We start from the raw sequence: 21,465 nt of genomic DNA, 5'->3' as shown, positions 1-21,465 counted from the left end.
GAACTAAAAAGAATAATAAACTGACGAGCGGGACAACCTTGTGGACCATACCTCTGCCTTTCTACCCTTTTTCTTCTTTCTCTTTCCTTTTCTCCACATTACGATTAAAGCTCATTATCAGAATTTATTTGACCTATATACACTCTACCTGTAAACAATATGTATAGTAGGTATAAATCATTTAAATACCTACAAAAGTAACTAAGGAAATGATATATATCTTTAATTTAGGTTTACGTGAACCCAATGTTTAATATTTGAAATTTCATGATATTTACCTATATAAACCTTACTGTAAAACAATGAGCTTACTTTATAGATCCTTGTAAACTTACTTTATGTATCTTTATAATATTTTATACTCAATAAACTTCTTTTGACAAGAAGAATGGATCCAAATGAACAGAGGACACAGGCTGTTACATTATTATTGTTAAAGTGATACTCTGTGCCTGAAAAAAAAAATCAAATAGGCAAGTCATATATAATAAAGTTTTTAAACAATTACTAGGTGTTGGTTATTAGCATGTATCGATCTGGAGTTGCTACTCAAATTATTCCATGTATAATATAATATATTATAATAATGTATAACATCATATTATAATATAATACAATATTAATAGTCACTATGCATCCAGTAAATACTCAGCAGCCTACCAGCTTTCTAATATGTTATATCAAAACATAGAGCAGATGTTCTGCAATTGGTGGAGGAGTTGAAAAAGTTATTCAGATGACGTCAGTGCTTCTGCTGTGAACTTTGAAGATGAGTTACTCCACAGTGCCTGCACTTACTGTACATATGTCAGTGAGGTCTTATTTTAAAGCTCATTTTCTGCAAGTTAACATTAATATTTTAATACATGAATGTCTATGACTTGGCAACATTCAAATTAACACTGAAATGTAGGGGGGGGGGGGTTGAGAACTGATGCTCCTAGGGCCATGAATATATTAAAGGGTGTTTCCTGGATGCATTAGATGGGCTCATTAGAATGTCCTAGCTGTACTCTTTTCTTGTGATGGGCATCACTAAACCTCTACATCACTTTTTTACATCTCTCAATGCCAGGAAGGGTTCTAATAAGTCAGCAAATAAAGATTTTGAGAAATTCTTCATAGGCATGTGGGAAAAAACCCATATACTATACCTATCTATACCTTAAGCTAGCCACATTTTATCTTACGGCAAAAAACAAACACATCATAACACTATCAACACAATAGCCTGAATACCATCAAGATTTCATAACGCTAAATGCCAATACTCTAAACCGCAAAATATAAAAATGATGGATAACATTACAAGACCATAAATAACATGGATAGACTTGGCAGACATATGTGATGACGTTTCAATGCATATCGTTCATGCAGATAAGAATATCTGAAATTAGTTCTAGTACAAGTCATGGATGAAAGCTTTTCATAAACACAGAGCTCTGTCTCACAACTTTGACAAATGCAAGTTGGCTTCTTGTTTGTGTCTTGTTTGTTTCTTGTCAAAATGTGATATTTATACGTCCTCGCAGAGATGTTAGCCAACCTGGACTTTCTTCACGTACACGTATAAGTAAATCTGACTTGACAATACAGCGAATTTGATGTCAATAAAGGTGCTTGAGCAGACGTGTAATATATCTCTCATCAGGGCCACTGTCGGAAGGTATCTTGCATTTTCTTCATACTATTTACGTTCAGATGTGGAACTCAACTGAGGGTGTTTGACTGTATAAATTATTAATAAAAATATACGTCATCTACAATAAGAGTGGATGACATTAAAGAGGTTTTGTAATCTACTTTACATCTTGTATTTTATCTATTTTATCTATGTTTGTTCTTGAATGTCATGATGATTAAAGCTTAACTTCAGGTACACAGCTAAAAAGATTGCTGCAATTTTAGCTAAGCGTGACATGTTAGGTATCTAGTTACTTTGCGTAACATCATCTTTTATATTTTATTAAAAAATTGGCATATATTGTGTTTTTTGCATTAAAATTCATTCAAGTGTATTCTTTCCCCCAAAAAATTGCATTTGAAAAACGCTGCACAAATGCAGTGTGACATAACAAATTGCAATGATGACCACTTTATTCTCTAGGGCAGTGGTTCTCAACCTTTCTACTGCCGTGATCCCTTCATAAAAGTTGCGGGGACCCAACAGTAAAATTATTTTTGTAGCGTGGGTTGTCAGCACCCAAGGCAAGACAAGTAATTTGCGCCCCTAACCCACGGACATTTAGCCATCCCTGAGTCATTTCCACTCGTACAGTATTAAAACCCCTTATGGTACATTTTAGGATGTACCACTCTTTCTCTTTGTTCTCCTTTCTTTCCCTTTTATTTCTCTCTATGCTAATATCTTGTTTTTTCCCCCCATCCCTCTTTCTAGCCGTCTTTTTTGTTCATTTTCTTATTCTTTCTCTCCCTTTTTTCTTTGTTCCTTCCCCTCTTTTCCTCTCCCTTCCATGTATTCTCTATTTTTATTCCTTCTCTTACTCATTGGTGGGGGGAATGGGATCATTGGCAGTGCTGAGGGGGAGTTCTGATCGGCCAGCTTAGGTGCTCTTGATCAAGGTCATCTGCTGATCTGAGAACTGTAATGGGGACTTTTAATGGCAACTCTAATCACAGGTAGTGTTACTCACTGTGTCTCCGGCTTCACTGTGTCTCTGACTTTGTGGTGTCTCGTAGCAGTGACACCTATGCCGAAATCAGGAGATAGGGTCTCCTCCAGCCCCAACTACTTCATTCCTCACAGTCAGCTGACCTTTAGTCTCTGCCCCCCAGCCATGCTGTGAACTGAATGGGCGGCTGGGAAGAGGCTGAGTGGGTGGCCACGGGCTCCAGGAACAGCCCAGCTGGGCGGCCACAGGCTCCAGGGACAGCCCTGCTGGGCGGCCGCGGGCTCCAGGGACAGCCCAGCTGGGCGGCCGCGGGCTCCAGGAACAGCCCAACTGGGCAGTCACAGGCTCCAGGGACAGCCCTGCTGGGTGGCTGTGAAAAGGCTGGGAGAGCAGCGCGGGCTTCAGGAACAGCCCAGGATTCATTGACCCCTGGCAAATCGTCATTCAACCCGAGGGGGTCCTGACCCCCAGGTTGAGAACCACTGCTCTAGGGCCTCTGCTAAAAAATGTATAATGTTTGGGGTTCTAAGTAATTTTATAGCAAAAAAAAAATACAGATTTTTACATGTAGGAGACAAGTGTCAGAACAGGTCTGGTCTTTGAGTGGTTAATTCAGATTTTTCATATATATCTTTTATATATTTTACATATAAAATACAATTATACATTACATGTGATTGTATATTTTACTGTACCTTTGTAGAAACAGTATTTTAGGAAATTCAAAATGAGAGTCAAGCAATTACATTCATCTCAACAGACCTATGACATAACCAGTGTTAATCACCGCTCGTAAATGCCAAACTCATCCATATTCCAATTTTTGATAGCAGCAATCAAGCATCTTGGTGTCTGCTTTATCAGAAATAAACATTGCATACAAATTGTGTTGTTGTTGTCGTAGAACTACGTTATGCTGTTAGTGACTGATAAACAGTCTAGAATACAGTTACATAACATATGATATTTACTTTCATTACCATCTAATTCTTAATGAGCAACAGTAGGCAAAAAGTAAAAGCAATTAGTACTAATGCTGTTCGGGATCCATTTTAAAGTTGTTCTAAAGACAGAAGGTTTTTTACATTTTATGCAGTAAGGAAAAACAATTCTGCATGCAGCTCCCCTCCCAGCCCCCCCGAAATACATGCCTGAGCCCAATCTCGATCCAGTGATGTGCATGAGAGCAGAGGCTTTCCTTATCTCTCTCCCTCCTCATTGGCTCAGATATAGCAGTGAGACACATTGGCTCCTGCTGCTGTCAATCACATCCAGTGCTAAGAGAGTGGGGGAAGGGGCGGAATCACATTGTGTTTGTTCCGTGGAGACACAGAGTCGGCTCAGGAGTGAGCACACATGAGTGCCCCCATAGCAAATGGCTTGTTATGGGGGCACTCGGCAGGGGGAGGGGCCAGGAGCCCCAGCGGTGGACCCAAGAAGAGGAGGATCGGGGCTGCTCTGTGCAAAACCATTGCACAGAGCAGGTAAGTATAACTTTACATTCATTTTTGTATAATCGATGAAAGCTGAATTCAGCAGACTTTTTTTTTATAAAGCTTCTGCAAAGATGCAATGTGCAAGAGAGAGACTGTTTATTACATATGCAGGCTCTGCATACTGCTTTGCATTGCCGGTCACTTAGCTTAAGGCAGTAATAAACCCAAATGCAAGCATTTATTTTATTGCAGCTTACCAGTTCTTGCTGAATGGTCTTTCAGCTTGAGTTCCTGTTATTCCTGATCCTGGACTTGCTTGACCCTGTTATTGACCCTTTTTTTTTTTAATTCTTGCCTGTCTATGTTTGCCATTTTACTTTTGTTACCAACCTTGGCCTGGACCAAAATTTTGCCTATTGATTCTGTACCTCGCTGCCTGTACATTGCCAACCTCTGCTCATCCCTGACCGTGATCCTGCTCATGATTTGATGGCGTCCAATCAGTGTCGGCTGGTGCTAAACTTTTTTGGGGGGTGTGACAAAAATATAAGCGTAGGATAGTTTTGCCTTAACTAGATGTGGTGTGATCGTTAGAAGTAGTGTAAATGTAGATGTAGTTTAATTCTGGATTATTAAAAATATAGTATTCTATGTCAGTCATGCACATATGTTCTTTCATTAGCATTTGAAAAGGACAGAGATAGTTTTTTCTAGGATCGTAGTGACACCTAGATGCCAATAAAAGTTCCCATTAGAGTAAACACAGATTGCCACCTTCCTGAGGCTCAAAGAAATCTGCTAGTCATCTTGGCTACACGGATCTGCAGGGGGCATTCACAAGGCTCCGGACAGTCTGTAAGCTTTGATTAATATCAAGAGATCTAAGGAACCTATTTTATCTCTCATAAAAGCTAAAATATTAACGGCAGAGAGATGAAAATAATTCCTTGTGATCGTACACCTGATGGGTTACGTTTACATGTGACTCTGTGTGTTTAGCAGGTGTGGTATCCTGGAGAACCACACAAAACCGTTATATGGCGCCTGATTGCGGCAGGCAGGCAGTGATTGGTACTGTTGCGATCGGACTGATGCGCTGGTATCGGAAATCCTATCCATGACCCAGCAATCAGCGCCGTTCTGGGCCAATTTGACTCTGGTCATTTCAGAACACAAAACATTTGTGGGCTGAGACAGGAACACCCCCCCAGGGTTGATTGGCCAAGGGCTAAAGTCCAGCCCGCATCCATATTTCAATAAATTGGGTAGCCTGAGATATGGACATGGTTCTTCCACGAAGCCAGTTCGAAACTGGGGAGTTCCCACATGTTCCAGTATGCTTCTACTAACGGATAGATTTTCTTGGTAAAGTTTATTTCTGTTTTTATCCCTTTTTATTTTCATAGCAAATTGCCAATTTGTGTGTCTTTCTGCATTTTTTGTATCTTTTTTGGTAAATCTTTTTTCTTTGTATATCTTATATGCACTGCCCACTTTCGGGATATTAAATGATAAAATTAATAAGTGACTTCTGTGTACTAAGCTAGGACTCATATCTCTGGAGAGGTTGTTGTATTTTAGTGCCTAAGTACTCGGTTTAAGTTACATGCCAATCGGTATGCAATTGCACTGTGTGTTGGCAGATTGCATGCAGATTGTAAGCTAACAGATCTGCCAGACAGAGATCTGTGTGTGTGGTGGCTCAGCAGACCAGTCTGCGGACAAACTGTTGGGTGGTGGCAGGCTATCGTTTATTGTGTGTCTGGTGTGTGGGTGTGGGGACAGTGGGAAGAGTGATTAACACCGGGGTTCAAGCTTGCAGGATAGCTGGAGGAATCCTAGAAGTGTGTAGTAATTGCTAGACTGCTCCCCAACCCTTAGAGTGCACCAGATTGTATGTAAGATTTGTATCTGCCTGTGTGTGGTCAGCTAGCTGGATTGGAGTGGAGTCTCCCTCTAGTGGTGGCCAAAGGTAGTGTAGGCTGTGAAAGTACCGCAGCCAGTCTTACATGCGCAGTAGAAGTTCCCCCTTATTCCCTTAGTTCCTCATATACCCCGGTCACGGAACGCACGTCGCGGTTAGTTAGTAGCCGTGGGGGTGTGAATACGTGACAGATTGGCGGCAGCGAGCGGAATTTGCTTAGTACATTAGTACATGGTTTATTCATTTAACCTATGTACTAAAGGTTGGAAGCTTGTTAGAAGCAACTGACCTACAGAAGCTCACTCAGTGCATAATTTTTGTTTTGTAGAAGACATACTTGGCTATTTGCTCCCCACCCCCTCTTGTTTTTTCTTTTCTATCTTTTATTTGGGCAAAAAACTTGGAGATGGTAACCCACGAGATGATATGCTGGTACAAGAGGCAATCCGAAGAGACCGCGATTGACCTCTGTGAGCTAAGAGGCATCAGTACAGTCGGCAAGACGAGGACCCAACTTTTATGTGCGTTGATAGAGGATGACCATGAACAGTTCACCATGGCATCTAAACCCAGAGACTGTGCCATTCCAGATGACTGTGTGAGACAGCATGATTCTGTTCTCAAACCCTCTCAGCGGAAGAAATCACTACAGCAGATGAAGCAAAGAGGGAGAGAGCACAAACTGAACAGTACCCAAATCCAGCATGGAAATGCAACATCACCTCCATCTGCATCAAGAACTACAAGAACTAGACCTACATCTGTGGAAACCTTGAAGTGTTTTGTCTGTAACCAAGGTGGACATTACTCAAGCCTTTGTCCAAAGAGGAGGAGGCCTAGCCCACCAGCAAGTGTGAAAAGTGCACCCCCTACTGTGTTGCTTGTTGGGGAAAATGTAGGAGACCGAGCGGATAACCTGCAGCCAGTTACCGCAAGTAACAGCGTTACAGTCGGACTCCGAGGTATGGGATCAGAGGATGTCCTAGCTCTTCCAGGATTGAGGTGCTGTGAGGATGTGATCCCAGGGGAAGCCATGGTCGTCACTGGAGGTGGAGGAGCCATCTCTGCCGTGCCTATGGCTTGTGTTTCGTTGAACCTGGACTCTGAAAGCCAAATGAAAGAAGTGGGCAGAGCAGATCCCACGTATGTAGGAGGCCATGCGGATAGCCTGCAGCTGGTTACCGCAGGTAACAGTGTTACAGTTGGACTCCAGGCTATGGGATCAGAGGATGTCCTAGCTCTTCCAGGATTGAGGAGCTGTGAGGATGTGATCCCAGGGGAAGCCATGGTTGTCACAGGAGGTGGAGGAGCCATCCCTGTCATGCTTATGGCTTGTGTTTCGTTGAACCAGGAATCTGAAAGCCAAGTGAAAGAAGTGGGCAGAGCAGATCCCACAAATGTAGGAGGCCGTGCGGATACCCTGCAGCTGGTTACCGCAGGTAATAATGTTTCAGTCGGACTCCGAGATACGGGATCCACGGATGTCCTAGCTCTTTCAGGATCGAGGAGCCATGAGGATGTGGTCCCAAAGAAAGCCACAGTTATCACAGGGGTTGGAGGAGTCATCCCTGTGTTACCAACAGCTTGTGTTGCTTTGCTCAGAGGATCAAAAAGCAAAGTGAGAGAAGTAGGCATAGCAGATGCCAGTAATGTACTATTGGGTACTGACCGGGTGCAGTTGGTAGCCCGCTATGAGCCAAATTCATCCCCCCTGAAACCTGCATCTCCACCTGAAGCCCCGGATTCACGTAAAGTACTGTTGGGTGACTCAGTGCACGTTGGGAACTCTGGGGAGGGTCAGGGGACTAGTGACTGTGTGCCAGGTCCAGGCCCTAATGGGTTTCTGGAGCCAAGGCCCAGAGAGGAAACTAAAGTCAGAATGAACTCTGAAATTGATAATGTTTTGTGTGATGTAAAAAGTCATGATTGGTGCTGTGCAGACATTCCCTCTGCTGCAGTGGTGACTCCCGGGGCCCACCGGGCTGCCCCGAACTGGTTATTGCCCACTGCTACAGAGGGACTGTCTGTGAAAGGGCCCAATCCAACTGGGTCGGACCCTTGTGAACTTGGTCAAGCAGGCCTGAGGTCCCCTCACACTGTTGTCTCCCTGGCGTCTGTGGCAGATCACTCTGAGTCCCCTGAGGCTGTTAAAATTGACATCAGCCTGGAGGAGTACAGAGGTCTGGCTGATGGACTGCCAGTTGGGGATGGCGGGATGAGGGTGTATGGGGAACAGGACTGTGACTCTGTAACCACATGTAAAGAAAAGGAATGTTTTGAAGTACCTGCTGAAAAGGCAAATTGTGTTTCAGTAGATCCTGGTACGGACAAGCAAGGTGTGCTTGTAACCTTATGTGAGGCAAAGTCTTCTGTAGTCTGCTCCTCTGCCATCACAGCTACCAGTACTTCCATTGTGGATTCTGGGCTGTGCATCACAGAGGAAAGACCACAGGGTGAGGGGGCAAATCTGATCCAATCTGACTCTACTCCCTTGGCAGTTGCAGCTGACAGCACTGAGTTCTTAGGGGATGATACAGTTGTTGCCAGCCCAGAAGAACTCAGGTGTTGTGCCAACAGATGCTCTGCTGAGGATGGAGTAGGAGTATGGGATGTGGGTCAAAGGACAACCTCCGGTGGAATTCAGTCTTCTGTGATCTTCTCCTCTGTCACCACAGTTGCGAGTACTGCTATTGCGGATTCGTTGCTGTGTGTCACAGAGGGAATGTTACAGGGTGACAGGGAAAATCTGGCCCCATCAGGGCCTACCATCTCAGCAGCTGCAGCTGACAACACCGAGTACTTTCTGGCTGATAAGTCTGATGTTGGCCCGGAGGAACTGAGGTGTTGTGCTGGCAGGCCTTCTGCTGAGGAGGACAGAGTAGGAAAGTGTGACACGGGTCCAAGGATGACCCCTGGCAGAATAAAGTGTTTTGTGGCTTTATCCTCTGTCCCCACAGCTATGAGTATCATGATTGAGGATTCGTTGCTGTACATAACAGGGGAAGAACCACAGGATTATGGGGGAAAACTGACCCCATCTGAATCTGCTCTCTCAGAGGCTGCAGCTGATGGCACTGAGTTCCTACAGGCTGATATGTTTGGTGTCAGCGTAGAGGAATTCAGGGGTTGTGCTGGCAGGTCTTCTGTTGAGGCAGAACGAGAAAAGGTGTGGGAGACAGGCCAAAGAGTGGAGGCCCTGGTACCCAGGTCATGGAACCAGGCCCAGATCACCCAGGGACGCCCTTATGCCAGGCTCAAACATCTGGGTGTGGTAGCTCATAGAGTACCACCAGATGGCCAGGGCCAATGGCTGAGAATGCTGACAACACACAATGACAAATTTGCCTGTACCCTTTCAGTAGGTAGTCAGTGGCCAGTGGATGAAGTGGATCCGCAGGGCAATCTACTGGCCAATCCTGATCTCTGACCCGTTAGGATCAGTCAGAGAGGGGTGCGGTCACCCTCTCCTATCTGCAAAGGGACAGGCTGAAATGTCGGTGGTGCCAAGCTTCAGTTGGGGGAACCTTCACCCCATCTTAGGGAATCTTCCATGCAGACGCGTTAGCTGACCCGTTTAGGCTCAGCTGTGCGTCATCAGGAAGGGGGAGATGTGACAAAAATATAAGCGTAGGATAGTTTTGCCTTAACTAGATGTGGTGTGATCGTTAGAAGTAGTGTAAATGTAGATGTAGTTTAATTCTGGATTATTAAAAATATAGTATTCTATGTCAGTCATGCACATATGTTCTTTCATTAGCATTTGAAAAGGACAGAGATAGTTTTTTCTAGGATCGTAGTGACACCTAGATGCCAATAAAAGTTCCCATTAGAGTAAACACAGATTGCCACCTTCCTGAGGCTCAAAGAAATCTGCTAGTCATCTTGGCTACACGGATCTGCAGGGGGCATTCACAAGGCTCCGGACAGTCTGTAAGCTTTGATTAATATCAAGAGATCTAAGGAACCTATTTTATCTCTCATAAAAGCTAAAATATTAACGGCAGAGAGATGAAAATAATTCCTTGTGATCGTACACCTGATGGGTTACGTTTACATGTGACTCTGTATGTTTAGCAGGTGTGGTATCCTGGAGAACCACACAAAACCGTTATATGGCGCCTGATTGCGGCAGGCAGGCAGTGATTGGTACTGTTGCGATCGGACTGATGCGCTGGTATCGGAAATCCTATCCATGACCCAGCAATCAGCGCCGTTCTGGGCCAATTTGACTCTGGTCATTTCAGAACACAAAACATTTGTGGGCTGAGACAGGAACACCCCCCCAGGGTTGATTGGCCAAGGGCTAAAGTCCAGCCCGCATCCATATTTCAATAAATTGGGTAGCCTGAGATATGGACATGGTTCTTCCACGAAGCCAGTTCGAAACTGGGGAGTTCCCACATGTTCCAGTATGCTTCTACTAACGGATAGATTTTCTTGGTAAAGTTTATTTCTGTTTTTATCCCTTTTTATTTTCATAGCAAATTGCCAATTTGTGTGTCTTTCTGCATTTTTTGTATCTTTTTTGGTAAATCTTTTTTCTTTGTATATCTTATATGCACTGCCCACTTTCGGGATATTAAATGATAAAATTAATAAGTGACTTCTGTGTACTAAGCTAGGACTCATATCTCTGGAGAGGTTGTTGTATTTTAGTGCCTAAGTACTCGGTTTAAGTTACATGCCAATCGGTATGCAATTGCACTGTGTGTTGGCAGATTGCATGCAGATTGTAAGCTAACAGATCTGCCAGACAGAGATCTGTGTGTGTGGTGGCTCAGCAGACCAGTCTGCGGACAAACTGTTGGGTGGTGGCAGGCTATCGTTTATTGTGTGTCTGGTGTGTGGGTGTGGGGACAGTGGGAAGAGTGATTAACACCGGGGTTCAAGCTTGCAGGATAGCTGGAGGAATCCTAGAAGTGTGTAGTAATTGCTAGACTGCTCCCCAACCCTTAGAGTGCACCAGATTGTATGTAAGATTTGTATCTGCCTGTGTGTGGTCAGCTAGCTGGATTGGAGTGGAGTCTCCCTCTAGTGGTGGCCAAAGGTAGTGTAGGCTGTGAAAGTACCGCAGCCAGTCTTACATGCACAGTAGAAGTTCCCCCTTATTCCCTTAGTTCCTCATATACCCCGGTCACGGAACGCACGTCGCGGTTAGTTAGTAGCCGTGGGGGTGTGAATACGTGACAGGGGGGGGGTGGCAAACAAACCTCCCCAGGTCCGCACTCAGCTCTCCATGGTCCCCCTGCACTCACCCCTGCGTGGCTTCCTTGGCTTCTCCTTCCAGTTAACCCGATCCGCCTCCTGTCCTGATTGGCCGGGAGGAGAAGCCGGAAGACAATAGTGAGTATTGATTTGCTAGTGGATGCTCTGGTTCTAATCATGTGCCTCTGGCTCTCCTGCATCCACCTGGACTTTTACCAAACTCAGCTTATAACCAAGCTCTGATCTCTACTGGACTTGGTGTGTTCTGGGTGCCTTCTCCACTGTGCCTTTGCTTACCTGACAGCAGTGCTCCCAAGTTCAATTCTTCAGTTCCAGCTTCCTGGTACCTGCAGCCTTCCATTGCCCTTGCAGCCCCTATTCCAACTTCCAGGGTTGCGTGGACTAGAATCATACAAGAAACTAGCTTCATCATCTTGATCTCCTAATACAGGCATGTGACAGATAAACTTTAAGAAGGAGAGGGTGGTGTTCTGCTTTTTGAAACAGGGTCATGGATCCATGAAAGAAGGACAGTGTAGGCCCTGCCCTTTGATTGGCAATGTATCACAAAAGGCATGGAGCTTAGGTTTCCTGGGTTAACACTTTTGGCTATGAGATTGGTGGGTTAGATATTCAACCTTTAAGAGAAACTGCCTTCAGCGTGGAGGCAGGTGAATCCTTATGATCTCCAGGTTCATCGTTTTGCTAAAGTTGAGCTAAAAGACACCAGATTCCTCCTTTTCATGGCAGAATTCTCGACATACCCATAAAGCTGTGCACAACTGTCATGAGCAGCAGATAAGGTGTCTGAACTGTCATGGTCCTGCCATTTGCTAATGAGCAGCTCTAATTGTGAGAGGGTTACAAGCAGTGGTGGCCCGTCCATAAGGGGCGCAGGGGTGTCACCCCCCTAATCCATGCGCCCAGCCCCTAATCTACATGCAGAGAGCCAGACGCATGGATATCAATGTTTTTTTTTTTTTTTTTTTTTTTAAAGCACATGAATAGAGTCTGAGTCTCTAATTGGCTTAAAAAAAGGGTGGGCTCAGGACGCAGGGCAAGGGAAGCTGCCGAGGAGGAGGAGGAGATGCAGGGTGAAGCCGCCAAGGAGGAGAAGACGTAGGGTGAAGCTGCCAAGGAGGAAGCCACTGAGGAGGAGGAGGAGATGCAGGAAGGAGCCAAATCTGCCCATGACCTAGATGGGGTAAGTGCGGGGCTGATGGGCGAACAAGTGAGCGACGGGGAGGTTTGAATGATGGATGGATCGACCAAACTTTGTTCTGGTTGCTTTGTTTGGAGCGCCCTGAAGCCTTCTTCACAAATGTGGTGGAAATGTTTTTTTTATGGGATTAAGTTCATTGTACTCTGAGTCAATCTGTGGATAGTGTAGGAAAGGAACAAAGAGCAACAGAGAACATAGACCTGAGTTGTGCCTGGGTCACGTGGTCAGTATGCCTAAAAGGGGGCATACCCAAGTATGAAATGAAATAAAATGAAAATGAAAAAGAAAAAGGGAATGGGTGGGTGGGACACGAGATCCTACGACCACAGGAAGGAGAAAAAGGAGGGCAGGCTTTATGCAGCCTGACTCCTCCTACAATTACAGGCTGACCTGCAGTCAGCCTTACACTTGTACTCGCAGTCAATCTGTGGATAGTGTAGGAAAGGAACAAAGAGCAACAGAGAACATAGACCTGAGTTGTGCCTGGGTCACGTGGTCAGTATGCCTAAAAGGGGGCAAAAATAAGCCAGTAGGATGATTATTATGCCAGATTATTACCCACTGAAATTACGTACAATCTACCAAATTGACAAATGCTTGTGGCATCTCAAAAGTGGCTCTGGGACATGCCCAGAGAAACAAGACGACCTCCACCTACCCAAATAAGGGCTGGGGCCCCTGGCACAAATTCGCAGAAGCTGCTCCTATCTCTTATGAATGCCGGAGTATACCTTAGGGTCCAGACCCCGATTGGCCAAAAAACAGGGGCGGCAATGAAGTATGCATTGAGCTACGGAGAGGGGAGCGCTAGGAAAAGACAACCGAGGACCATCCCTGGGTTTGCACTGCCGAGCTAGTTTAACCCAACACAGGGTACCACGCCTTGCCAGGCTCCAAACCTGATGACAGTGCTGCCACCCGATTATTGCATCTTGCGAGCATGCAGATGTAACAGAAAAGGGCGGGGTGCAAAACCCGTTGATTTGGCCAAAAGCAATACCCCTGTCCTCAGGACCCCCAAAAGGCCGGGTATAGCGCTGCCTTGAGCACCGAGCTGGTACCCCACACAAAGGAGACCATGAGAGCGTGACAGATACGACACGGAAAAATGACCCATGATGAGAAGTCTGCTGAGCACAGCAGGAGGGCTACTCTTCAGGATCCCTGAGGATGGCTTAAATAGAGTGCACAGAAAATAAAGAAAGACCTGTCGGGGTCTACCAACAACATGAAATGCTGAGTCCCAACCAGATACGCCCCGACAGTGCTGTGCCGATATAAGTTAAAAGAGGCAAAAAAAAAAACCAAGTAGGAAGCCTACTGATACTGGCCTAGGGACTGAGAAAGTTCAGAATCCACTAAAGCCCCTGAGCCCGTAAAGGCTGCTGGAGCTGCCATGGCTGACTTACCAATAGTTCCATACTCTTGCCAATGCTAGCCAGACGTAGCTAGGAAATAAAAGGTCGTGTGCATTTGGACAGGGAAGAAACCGCAGTCCCCTGGGTAACCTACTCTGCACTTGCGCTCGACGAGCAAGGGAACAGTAACTTAAAAACTGGGCTTTCCGTGCCGAAGCCAGGAAAGCAATCCACTGCATAGGGATACTGCCCTCGGGTCAAGAATTGAAGCTAGCTGAGTGTGAAAAAATTAAGCCTTGGGACGGACCAGGTTCTGAGAGAGGGTGAGCTACTGTGCTCCGACCCAACCAGCTGGAGAAGGAGGGAAAGAAGCAAAGACCCCAAAATCCGCTGCTTGAGAAATGTCCTGCAAAAACCGGATATTTGCAACCTGAAAACGTATCCAGGTGCTGAAGTAAGTGGTGAGATGTAATTTATAAAACAGAACCGAGATAAGAATGTAATCTGGATGAGAACAATTGCTGCTGCCCATGCCAATTAAAACCGTCCAACTCAACCGAGAGGACAAAACATATGAACGGTACCCCGCAAAATGATGAAAACAGTAAACATGAACCGAGTGGCAGTGATACACCACTGGGACCGCAACATGAACTACGAGAGAAACGTGAACAGACTGAGAAACCTGCGCCAGGAACGTAAGCTGCGTGAAGGAACAAAACATATGTATAGCGCAAGCTGACGAAAACGTGAGCAGCATGAGAACCGAGGCTGCAAGAAAACCGCAAACTACATGAGAAACACTGGTAGCATGAGAACGTGAATTGATGAAAAGCGTGAGAACATGAGAACGAGAGTAACCTTGGGAAAACATGAGAAACCTGGGAAAACGAGAGAAACATAAAAATGTGAGTTTATCACAGAAACAACAAATTGCATGAGAAACGTAACTAGTATGAGAGACGAAAATTGCATGAGAAACGTAAATTGCATGAGAAACGTAAATTGCATGAGAAACGTAAATTGCATGAGAAACGTAACTAGTATGAGAGACGAAAATTACATGAGAAACGTAAATTGCATGAGAAACGTAACTAGTATGAGAAACGTAACTAGTATGAGAAACGTAACTAGTATGAGAGACGAAAATTACATGAGAAACGTAAATTGCATGAGAAACGTAACTAGTATGAGAGACGAAAATTGCATGAGAAACGTAAATTGCATGAGAAACGTAAATTGCAAGAGAAAACATAAATTGCATGAGAAACATGAGTTTGTACGAAATACATAAGCAGCGTAAGAACAGATGAGGAGACTTGCCACCGAACAAGCCAATTAAAAACGATCACCTCAATCTGTTAAACCCATAGACGTGACGGGTAATCTGCAGTGGCAGAACATGAACAACCCAGCTGTTTGAAAGCAACCAGATAACATTACAGACAACCAGCCCAAGACATAACACCCCTGGTACCTGACAAGTATGATGATGTGGGTGCAGAAATGACAAGACCAAGAGCGCAAGAATGTGAACCTAATGACGACACCCCCCTACTGTATGCAGTGAGCAAGCCCGAGCAACCTGCAGCGCCAGGACAGGAAATTAAAACGAACACTCAGGGCTAAGGTACCCACAGACCGTGGTGGGTAGTATTAAAGGTGTAATGGTGAACGTGCACGTATGACGTATGGAAAACAGGCGAGAAGATTGTGGGACAACAATCAATTAAAACGAAACCTCAGCCCGTACGGATCTGTAAACGTGACAGACCCTGAATGTGAGCAATAGCTAACGGAAATGCAGCAAACTAAAGGCTGTGACATAAAAAGCATATGACATGAAACGTAAGAGACATGGGAAAACGAGAGAAGCATGGGAAAACGAGAGAACCAAGGGAAAAACGTGAGAACCAAGGGAAATGTAAGAAAAACATGAGGAATGTAAGAAAAACATGAATAGGCATAAGAAGTGACAAATTGCATGAGAAAACCGTAAATTGCATGAGAACACTGTAAATTTCATGAGAAAGCTGTAAATTGCATGAGAAAGCTGTAAATTGCAAGAGAAACCGTGACAAAGCATAAGAGATCGTAAAATGCATGAGAAACCGTAAAATTTATGAAACCGTAAAATGCATGAGAAACCGTAAATTGTATGAGAAACTGTAAAATGCATGAGAAACCGTAAATCGCATGAGAAACCGTAAATCGCATGAGAAACCGTAAAATGCACGGGCAACTGTAAAATGCATGAGAAACCGTAAATTGCATGCGAAACTAACATGCATGAGCAACCGTAAATTGCATGAAAACCGTAAAATGAATAAGAAATCATAATTCGCATGAAAACCGTAAAATGCATGCGAAACCGTAAATTGCATGAAAACCGTAAAATAAATGAGAAATCGTAAATCGCATAAAAACCGTAAAATGCATGAGAAAAAAAACGTAAAATTCATGAGAATCGTAAATCGCATGCAAACGGTAAAATACATGAGAAACCATAATTCCATGAGAAACCGTAAATTGCATGAGAAACCGTAAATCGCATAAAACCGTAACATGCATGAGAAACCATAAATTACATGAGAAATTGTAAATTGCATGCCCCCAAAGGACCCCCACAGAATATCATGAGATGACAGGCGATGAGCAAGTGTCATGACAACCCCACAGCCTGAATTAACCCCTGAACCCTGTGTTTATGCATGCGTGGCATGAGGTAACCGGATGCTAGTAGCGTGGCCCCATGCAGGTGAAAAGGCAGCACCCGCAGGCTGCCCTGTCAGCAAACTGTACCATGGACACCCCCATCTGCATTAATACATTAAATACCTTAGCAATACCACAGCTGATCCCCTTCCCCCACAGCGCGAGTACTGGGATGGCAGCTCCAACGTGGAGGTGGTTCTGCACAGGGAGAGGAGCAGCACAGGGAAAGGAGCAGACAGGTGGCCGATCACCCCCCACGTCAGCACCGGGAGGAGCGGACAGGCGGCCCCCTTAAAAACCAGAGCAGCACAAGGAGAGGAGCAGAGGGAGGCCGAACACCCCCATCACCACCCTTTACATGCACAAAGGCTGACCCCAGAGCCGACATGCCCCCTGCAACAGGCTGCCCCCCCCCCCAGCCCAGGCCGGCACCTGAGCGGGACGGGTGGCATCTGATGTGGATCCTCCGTTGATGCCACCCACCCACACCTACCGGAACCGCGACCACCGGGAGAGAGAACCATGAAGAACCTTGCAGCCGACCATGCTGCCGCCCTGCAAGCCGAAACAGGAAGTGATCTGCCGTGACCTGCCCTAACCCGGAAATGACATGTCGACACGAGATCCTATGACCACAGGAAGGAGAAAAAGGAGGGCAGGCTTTATGCAGCCTGACTCCTCCTACAATTACAGGCCGAGCTGCGGTCAGCCTTACACTTATCATGGCAAAGAGGGACTTTGCAATTAATTGCAATTCATCTGATCAGTCTGCATAACATTCTGGAGTATATGCAAATTACCATGATAAAAACTGATGCAGCAGACTTTGTGAAAATTAATATTTGTGTCAATTTCAAAACTTTCGGCCACGGCTGTACACTGCCTGCTAGCTTTTCCGCCAAAAATTCGATTTGCAAATCCACGGTAGTGGTGAAACCCGAACCTCATCCCTAAGAGATATCGAGAGTAGATATAAAAGAGTCAATTTACTAAAGGCAAATGGGCTGTTCACCTTGAAAGGGAAGTTGCACTTTGCTAGGGAATTTTCACCAGGGCTCAGTGAATGCTTTGCAAAGCAGACCCAGTCAGGTGCACATGATAATTGAATGATGGAAGTCAGTGGAGCTTCATGTCATTCACTAAGCTCTGGGGAAAAATTGTTTGCAGAGTTAACAGCCTGTTTGTCTTTAATAAATTAACACCATATGGTTTACACTAAATGAATAGTTATATGTTCCTGTTGCCCAGGTGAATCATCATGTAGTGTGACAAAACCCCAGATGACTTGGGGCGGAATTATGGACAGGATACAGTATATCTGCCCAGGACGTTTGCCACATAAATCCTAAGCTTGGCCCACTATTATCACTATCAGAGAGTCAGTTCAGAGCAATGATGAGCAGCGACCCTCTGCGTGTACATAGGAAGTGACTGAAAGGGCCAAAGGAGAACAGCAGCAATAAGACAAAAAAAAAAAGAAAAATGTTAAAATTATTTTATAAAACAAGAAAAAAGCATGGCGGTTATTTATGATACACTGGGATTGATTTACTAAAACTGGAGAGTGAAACATCTAGTGCAGCTATGCATGGTAGCCAATCAGCTTCTAACTTCAGCTTATTCAATTAACCGTTGACAAAAAAAAAACCTGGAAGCTGATAGGTGTCTATGCAGAGCTACACCAGATTTTGCACTCTCCAGTTTTAGTAAATAAATCCCACAGAGATTTAGCAAATGTCATTCATTTTTTTTTTTTTTTATCAAATTAGGATATAGGCATTGAAAATGTGTATTGTTTGTCTCTGCCTGTACAGTTCAGACATTCTTTATTGTGGCAAGATTGACAGCAGTACCACTTAACATATTAAAATATTCCCCCGTAATAGACTATGGAAAGGCTGATAAAACAACCATCTGGTTGACTGTGGTTTCTGAAGCTTTGTACTCTTGTGTTTTTCCCTTTATACTTCCTAGTTTGTTTTTTCCATGAACACAACACCGAATTATGCATTGGCAGGAGATTTATAAAAATACAGGGGGAAAAAATCTGGCACTATGCTATAAACTGGAGTTTTAGTATTTTCCTAAAGTCAGCATAAACAAAAATATCTCAAGTGAAAAGTTAAACAGCGATACAAATACTACAAGAAAATAAGACACCCATAGCAATTCAAACAGAACAAAAATGCTCGAAAATTATCTGGATATCTGTATTTTATCAGTGATAACAATCAAAATGGTATAATTCTACACACACATTGCTAAAAAAAAAAAAAAAAAAAAAAAACACAGTCAGGCAAACATCAACATCACTTCCGGGCTCCGCCCTCAGGCCTTAATGGACCAATTTTTTTTTTTATGTTTAAAAATAAAATGACATTATTTGTTTATTTATTATGAATTAATTATATTAATTATTATATTAATTATTAATATTATTGTTTATTAATTTTTTATTGCTTTTAAGTGCAAATGTGAGATCTGAGGTCTTTTTGACCTAAAAAGAGGCCCTGTCCTGCTTATTTCTATTACAAGGGATGTTTACATTCCTTGCAATAGAAATAAAAGTGATCAACAAATGATTTTTTTTTTCTTAAGGAACAGTGTAAAAAGAAAAAAAAGAAAAGTAAAAAAAAAAAAAAAAAATTAAAGTGCTCTGTCCCTCCGAGCTTGCACGCAAAACGCATACGCAAGTCGCACCCACATATGTAAAAGGTGTTCCAACCACACATGTAAGGTATCGCCGCGATCGTTAGAGCAAGAGAAATAATTCTAAACAGGTAACCTGTAGATAAAGTTAAAGGGGTTGTAAAGGTAAAAATTTTTTCACCTTAATGCATTCTATGCATTAAGGTGAAAAAACTTTTGACAATACCGCCGCCCCCAGCCCCCCCGTTTTACTTACCTGACGCCTCGAATCTTCGCTGCTCGTTCTCGTCATCTCCACTGCAGCTCAGCCTGGTCGCTGATTGGCTGCAGTGGATGGATTGAAAGCAGCGCAGCCATTGGCTCGCGCTGCTGTCAATCACATCCGATGACGCGGCGCGCCGGGGGGGGCGGGGCCGAGTGATACAGCGAGCGGCTATAGCCGCCGGCTGTATCACGGGAGCGCGCCCGCAAGCACTCACCACCATGCGAGGGAGCTTGCATTAAGGTGGTGAATGCTTGCGGGGAGGAGCTGAAACAGCCGCCGAGGGACCCCAGAAGAGCAGGTTCGGGGCCACTCTGTGCAGAACGAGCTGCACAGTGAAGGTAAGTATAACATGTTTGTTATTTTTAAAAAAAAATAATTTTACCTTTACAACCCCTTTAAAGCGTCACCTATGGGGGTTTTTAAGTACCGTATTTTGTCGCCATTCTACGAGCATTCGCAATTTTAAAGCATGACATGTTGGGAATCAGTTTACTAGATGTAACATCTTTTACATTATACAAAAAAATTGGGCTAACTTTACTGTTTTCTTATTTTTTACTTTAAAAAAGTGTATTTTTTCCCCAAAAATTGGCTTTGTAAGACCGCTGCGCAAATACGGTGTGATATAAAGTATTGAAACAATTACTATTTTATTCTCTAGAATCCCCTCTAAAAAATATATATATATATATATAATGTTTGGAAGTTCTAAGGAATTTTTTAGCAAAAAATACTGATTTTAACTTGTAAACAACAAATGTCAGAAATAGGCTTGGTCCTTAACCACTTCAGCCCCGGAATGATCTACCCTCTTCCTGACCAGAGCACTTATTGCGATTCGGCACTGCGTCGCTTTAACTGACAATTGCGCGGTCGTGCGACGTTGCACCCAAACAAAATTGACGTCCTTATTTTCCCACAAATAGAGCTTTCTTTTGGTGGTATTTGATCACCTCTGCGGTTTTTATTTTTTGCGCTATAAAAAAAAAAAGAGCGACAATTTTGAAAAAAAGCAATATTTTTTACTTTTTGCTATAATAAATATCCCCCAAAAATATATAAAAAACATATTTTTTCCTCAGTTTAGGCCGATATGTATTCTTTTACATATTTTTGGTAAAAAAAATAATATTTGGTAATAATAATTTGGTAAAAAAAACAATAAGCGTACATTGATTGGTTTGCGCAAAAGTTATAACGTCTACAAAATAGGGGATAGATTAATGACATTAATATTATTAATTTATTTTTTTTATTAGTAATGGTGGCGATCTGCGATTGTTATCATGACTGCGACATTATGGGGGACACATCGGACACTTCTGTCACTTTTTTGGGACCATTGTCATTTATACAGCGATCAGTGCTATAAAAAGGCACTGATTACTGTGTAAATGACACTGGCAGGGAAGGGGTTAAACACTAGGGGGCGATCAAGGCGTTAAGTGTGTTCTAGGGAGTGATTCTAACTGTGGGGGGATGGGCTACTACTCACATGAAAGCGATCACTGCTCACAATGACAAGGAGCAGTGATCTCTGTCATGTCACAGGACAGAACGGGGAAATGCCTTGTTTACAAAAGTATCTTCCCATTCTTCTGCTCCGTGACACGATCGCGGGCACCCGGAGACATCGAGTCTGCGGAACCCGCGGTCACACAGCATGCTGCCGCATCCTAAAGGGAACGTACCTGTACCCCCATTTGCCCAGCCGTGCCATTGTGCTGACGTATATCATCATGTGCTGGTCAGCATGTGGTTAAGTTGTTTATTAAATCACCCCATCTATAGGTGTGTGTTTTTTGTTTTTTTTTCATATAAAGCCTTTTTTTGCTTCTGTATGTGTTTTCCAAAAGGATACTTTTCTCTAAAGAATGAAACTTAATTTTCTGTGTTTGCAATTTTTCTCTAGACTCTAAAGCTGGATACATACTATACAATTTTCTTCAGATTTTTTCCATTAAATTTACCAAAACCATATAATATCAGGTCAAACCTAAACACTTTCAATTTGTATGCAGGCCCTTGCACTGCATAGTTGAAGATATCAAGATA

The sequence above is a fragment of the Aquarana catesbeiana genome, linkage group LG02 (genome assembly GCF_042186555.1).
Source record: "Aquarana catesbeiana isolate 2022-GZ linkage group LG02, ASM4218655v1, whole genome shotgun sequence".
Classification (NCBI taxonomy): Eukaryota; Metazoa; Chordata; class Amphibia; order Anura; family Ranidae; genus Aquarana; species Aquarana catesbeiana.
Note: the sequence above shows the minus strand (reverse complement) of the source record.